Here is a 6000-nt window from a genome sequence, read left to right as displayed (position 1 = left end):
CCAATTCGTGAAGGGTTTTCCAACCCAGCCAAAGTACTCTAAGGTAAAAGTCTCACTGCTCTACTCTCAGCTAAGTTCTGAAATTTTTCATGTAGAATAAAAACAAAATCATAAGAACGGCTGCTGAAGATGGAAATGAAAATTAAGATGGAGGCCCAGACAGTTGTCTTGGCTCTAGTGGTTTCTATCCCTGACTTAATGCAACACATGGTCTTAATACATGTTCCACCACATCCTGCCATGGGTGACTCAATTACTACCAGTGTCCTTGATGCTGTGTTGTAGCCCTTCCTCTGTTCTTAACTTCTGTGAAAGTAAGTGTTCGTAAGTGAATACAAGATTAAGCTTCTACTATAGAAACTGCTGCAGTGACTCAGGTTATGTTAGGGCAGTACTACAGTCAGTAGGGGTTACTTACATGCAATAGAGAGAAACACAAAGCCTCAGGGGTTCACTAAGCAGTCTCTGAAAATCAGATGGAGAATTTTTGTAATAAAAGTGTTACATGATATTTATGCTTGTTGTCTCTACCTGCCATAATCCAGTCCACTAGCTATCTTTTCTCAAGATACGCTTATGGACTTTGCAAATGAGTCATCTTTTGGTTTATGTAGGATTAAGAAATTTTCCCCTCCCTTCCCATAATCCAGATAAATGATATCCATTCTCTCTGTCCTGCCTACTCAGAGCTGCCAAGCAGATTTATCTTGCCTAATCTTCTTTTCCAGGATCCATGCTGACTATCCCTTAAGCAATTACATATATCTAAATGTTCTGTGTGCATAATTGCTCTCCATGTATTTTCTGCCACTGAGATCAGATTTACAAGCCTGCAGTGTTCTCAATCTTCTTCTAGTCATTCTGCTTCTATTAGATGCTCACTGGTGCCTAATGCCATGCTTTGTCCTTTAATAAATTATCAGTAAAATACATACTTTTTGAAGAGAAAGTCAAAATGGCCACCACTAACTCAAGAAGGGAAACTTTCTAAGCTATGTGTCTCTACTCTCACCCAGCCTAGAGGGTTTTCCTTTAATACTGGCCTGACAGTTTTGAAAAGCCAAGTTGGACATGTCTTTCTTAGCACTTCCCTGGTCAGGGAGAAGCAGGAGGGGCTGCCCATGGGGCAGGCGAGCAGGCCAGCTACCCATCTGCTGGCCACAGCCCCTCAACACTGGCAGGGAGAGCAGGGGGCAGTGGTAACCACAGAAAGCCTGGGGGGCAAAGGCCCAGGGACCCTTCCCACAGCTCTTTCCCAGGGAGCCTCTGAGCAGCCTGATCTAGAGCGTGCTGCGTTGTGTCAGGGCTGACCCCACACCGCAGTCAAACCCAGCTAGGGCCAGGGAAAAGGGGCTGCAGGGCCGGTGGCACCCTCAGGCATGTGGTATCTACCTGCAGTACACCCTGATGAGCCTAACACTCCACTATTAAATACATTGCCTTGCACCTTTCATACATGGTATTTGCTCTGTTTCCTATATTGTCCCTCACAGTTATTGCCCTACTCTTACTCTTCCATGTTATATCTCTCCTTTCGTCTTCAAAAATCAGCGAAAAAGAGACCAATCATAACCTGATATCTGGACTAAAACGGAAATGAAAGAAAGACTGAATACAGAGCGTAATAATTCTGCTAAACTTCATTAAAGTCCCCATGTATTGCCCCAGAAAAGGGAGGAAATAAGAGTCCTTTGCCCTGTACTGTGAGGGGCCTAGAGCCAGTGTTTCCAGAGTTTTGTCTGGACTTCTTGTTTCTAACTTGCTCTCTTCCCTTTCTCTGCATTAGTTTTAACACTTGACTGCCAGAAGTGAAGCTTCTAGATCTGTGGTATATGCAGGCACTTAATAGGAATGCCCCTGTGGTCACAGTTTGATGAATCAGGTTTCTGGAGGCTGAAGAAGCTGTACATTTCTCCTGATAGAATAAACTAGAACAGTTGTCAGCAGGAGGGAGGAAGGCATTGTGCACAGCTGCCCACAATTGTAATGAGTAGATATTGAAGAGAAGGGGTGTCAAAAATACAAGTAAAGGTTCAAATAAGTATTATGCATCCAGTTCACATTGACTGGATATGTAATATTCTTTTTCTGCTTTTAAAAGTCTGGTTGAAATTAACAGTACACTTAAGTATGCAGGCCGTGTATAAATTAAGACAAGCCCTGTCTGCTGCAGAATGGTTAAAGACTTAGTGTGTATGATAGGTATTTGCATGTTCCACTCAGTGCCTGGCTCCTGAACAGCCTTGAAATGCCTTTGTAAAAGAAAATGACATAACATGTTGTACATTGCTTACGTCTTAGTAGGATGAAATATCTCTGTAAGGCAGAGGTTTGCTTTTACAGTATTAATATATATTATTTACATGTAGTTTGCATGAAAGATAAGATTAATATTATGCATGTTAATATTTGAGTTATTGGGTTAGGTATATCCTCATTTATGCTAATGTCTTTAACTTGTTTTCAGATAGAGGGCTTTGTTTAGGGATACTAGCTATCTTGTACTTTCACTATGTCTCTTTAGGATTTTTTTCTTCTTAATATCTGTTGCCTTTGTGTATTGCTGTCATCAGTGTATATGTTGTATGTGACAGTTGCATTTATATCGGAGCTAACTATCGACTAAAGACTTTAAACAGACTTGCTTCCTGTTTGTTTTCCTTTACTAATTAGAGAAAGTACAGTCCCCCATAGTCCAGGACGTATGGTGCTCTAGGTCCTCAGGGAGAAAACGTGAAGCTACTTCTTCACCTAAGTGAATCAAGAAACTCTTCATAATGCCTCTTTGATGTTCACACACCTGGGAGGGAATAAAAAATATCTGCTGCTGTCATCCACTGGGCTATGTGTGCTTGTATTGCCTGTTCTTGCAAGGAACAGTAGAACTATTGCAAGATTGTTGACTTACAATTTATATTAATTATTTTGAGAAAATACACAGAACATCACACAAAGGAACATACTTTGCTTTCCTTTGGACCCTTCTCCTTTTCGCATGCTCTTCCCTTCCTTCTATCTTCCCATGGAAACTGAACTTGGTCAAAATAAAGCCCCCTTGTATATGAGGGCATGTTTGTTCATTTCCAGCTCTTCAGATCCACCTACGCCCATCTTTTGAAGCTCCAGTGTTGCAAAGCATGTGGTGCTCAAAATGTTTCTCTTCCCTCTCCTGCTAGGATACGGAAATATATAATTTATCTTGACCTTGTGCCTTGTCAGCTTTTAATACTTCTAATTGCCTGTCTGCTCCAGCATAATCATAAAACCTTTTAACATCTCACTTACTCTGGTTTCCAGAATTTGACCTTCTTCAGCCTTTCTCATGAATAACGGGGTCAAATAAATTCGCTTAGACTACTAGAAGTGCCAGCAACATTTATCTTAATCTTTTCTTACTGGGTTTCCCCCTGGCTATTTGCTGCTTATAAATATAGAAGTGTTTCACTTATTTCTGCATTTCTTTAATTCTTGTAACCTTTTTCTATTACAGGATCATAGGATAACTCCAGTTAGAGGGGACCACGGGAAGTCTCTAATCTGACCTGCTCTAAGCAGGGTCAGCTCTGAGGTAAGGACAGGTGGCTTTATTCCATGTGGTCTTGAAAATATGCAAGGACAGAGACTGTACAGCCTCTCTGGGCAAACTGTTCCAGTGTCCAACTGTCTTTATGGTGTGAAAGGTTTGCCCTATGTCCAGTCTGAACCACTCATGTTTCAGTTTATGTCCATTGTCTCTTGTTCAACAGCTCCCTGTCTGCAGGACCCCAGGGCCTTTCCTGCAGAGCTGCTCCCCAGGCTGGATCAACTACAAAGGGCTCTTCCTTCCCAGGTACAGCACTTGGTATTTCTCCTGGATGAGTTTCATAAGGTCTCAGTTGTCCTTTCCTGCAGCCTGTTTATATCCATCTGAATGGCAGCCTCGCCCCTGAGCACACTGCTCGTCATAATTTGATGCCACCTGCAGACTTGCTGAGCATGCACTCCACCACCTCCCCCAGGTCGTAGATTCATCCCATTTGTTTATTCCAGCTGTTACAGAAAAGGACACCATTTTCTTCACAGTAGAAATGGTGCACTTGGCACTGTCCTTCAAATACTTGTCTCAGGGCTGGGGTTTGCCTCAGAGATGAGTTCTTGAGGGTTATTGTTGAACTAATTGAAGTGATATGGGATATTTGTGCTACCTCTTCACATCTCCTGAGTCAACAGAACTAAGTGGCTAGGACTGGTATATAAATCCAAGCTGCTTTTTTATCGATTCTTTAACCTTGACTCCTGTTAAGCCTTTTTTCCATATCTTATTTTCCCATCCACACGCAGGACTTTCAAAACTACTGTCTGATTTTTCCTATATTCTAATGACTCAGAATTTGCAAGCCACTCACTATTAGATGAAGATCAGTAATTGTGAAAATTACGCCATTTGCTTGTTGAGGTGAAAATAAAAATGGAGTGGTTAAACCGACAGGCAAGAACAGAACCTGGTACTTGAAATTATAAAGCACAGGGCTGTTTGAGAAACTTCCCACACAGGCAGTGACAACAAGCACAACAAGCTGTGCATCAGCTATATGAGGCAAATAAAACAAGTGTGTGTGTGTGTATGTATATATAAAATGAGGATCAGAAACCCCAAGCAGTTAAAATTCCTACTGATGACTAAAAAGATTTGTGTGCTGGAGTGCTGGTGGAGGGAGGAAGAGGGCAGTAGGAGGTCAGAACATGTTTATGTGCACAACCAGGGGTTAAAAGCACATCAGTCATGAGGGTTCAAAAGAAGCTTTACCTGGACATATGGGCCAAATGTCTCTTTTCTGTCTTCTGTTACTGGGCCAACCAGAAGGACTAAGAGCCTGTTACCACAACTGCTAACCACATAAGATGTTCCCTTAGCTGAAACGGTAAAAGAATGTGCTTTGGTATAAGAGGACCATTTCCTATAAAATGTTTCTCTGCTTTCTCTGTTCTACTACTACTAACTGTGTGAGCAATTATTTTTCCCAGATTTTGTTAAAGTAAAATCCACAAGGTGTTTATACCCTCCTTTGCCTTTCACCAACACAACAATCCCATAAAATGCAGTGCAAGCCCTATCTGCACATATTCTTGCTAGTACAGAATTGTCAGTGGGGCTGGGGTACAAGCAATGGCTTTGGGGATCTGATCAGGTCCATCCCCCTGTGATTGCACCCAGCGCCATCACTACCACTTCCTAGACTGCAATAAAAAGATTTGGAACTTAACTACTCCACGCTTTGATACTGATTATTCCAGTAACCTCAACAAAGTACTATAGAAACTTAAAAATAAGTGTGAGGGGACATCTGTATCTTTATTCACCTTTCATGAAGATACTCCCAAGCACTGATTCTTCCGAGTTTTATGTCTGTGCTTAAATGTAAGCATGGTAAGGAACCCTACTGAAATCAGTCGAACATTAAGCACAGAGAAATCTTTTCTATAATAGTTTTCTTAATGTAATTCCTAATCCCTGCTGTCTATACACTTTTTCTTTTTCCTTAACTATTAAGGACAATTTTTCATTCTGGCAAATGCCCTATAACATTACACAGCAGTCATTATTTTGGAAGATAATGTCACAAAACAGCCAAACCTCCTTGAGAGCCCTTTCTCACATTATAAAGAAGCCATTTCAGACAGAAGCCTTTCTCCAAGGTTTTAATTAAATACAAATTCAGGCAGGTAAGAGTTATAAAGTAAACAAACAACACTGCAAAGCCACAAAATCCCTGAGCTCAAAGGTGCAACTCAAGGTCCCTCAACATAGTGCTAAGCTTACCATTCAATTTATCTCTGAACTCCAAAATCTCATCAAAACCAGTGTATATCATAGGAGGCTATATATTTCTATCTTATTATGCAGTTCATCTAAGCTTCTGTTACTCTGTAATCCCTAGATGCTCAAGCAGTTATATATGTGAGTGATTGGTTGTGAAGTTAACACATTAAACCAACAGCTTAAATAAAGATGTGCCACTT

This window comes from Falco naumanni, chromosome 8, assembly GCF_017639655.2.
Source record: "Falco naumanni isolate bFalNau1 chromosome 8, bFalNau1.pat, whole genome shotgun sequence".
In the NCBI taxonomy this organism is placed as follows: Eukaryota; Metazoa; Chordata; class Aves; order Falconiformes; family Falconidae; genus Falco; species Falco naumanni.
This window is presented reverse-complemented; position numbering follows the sequence as displayed.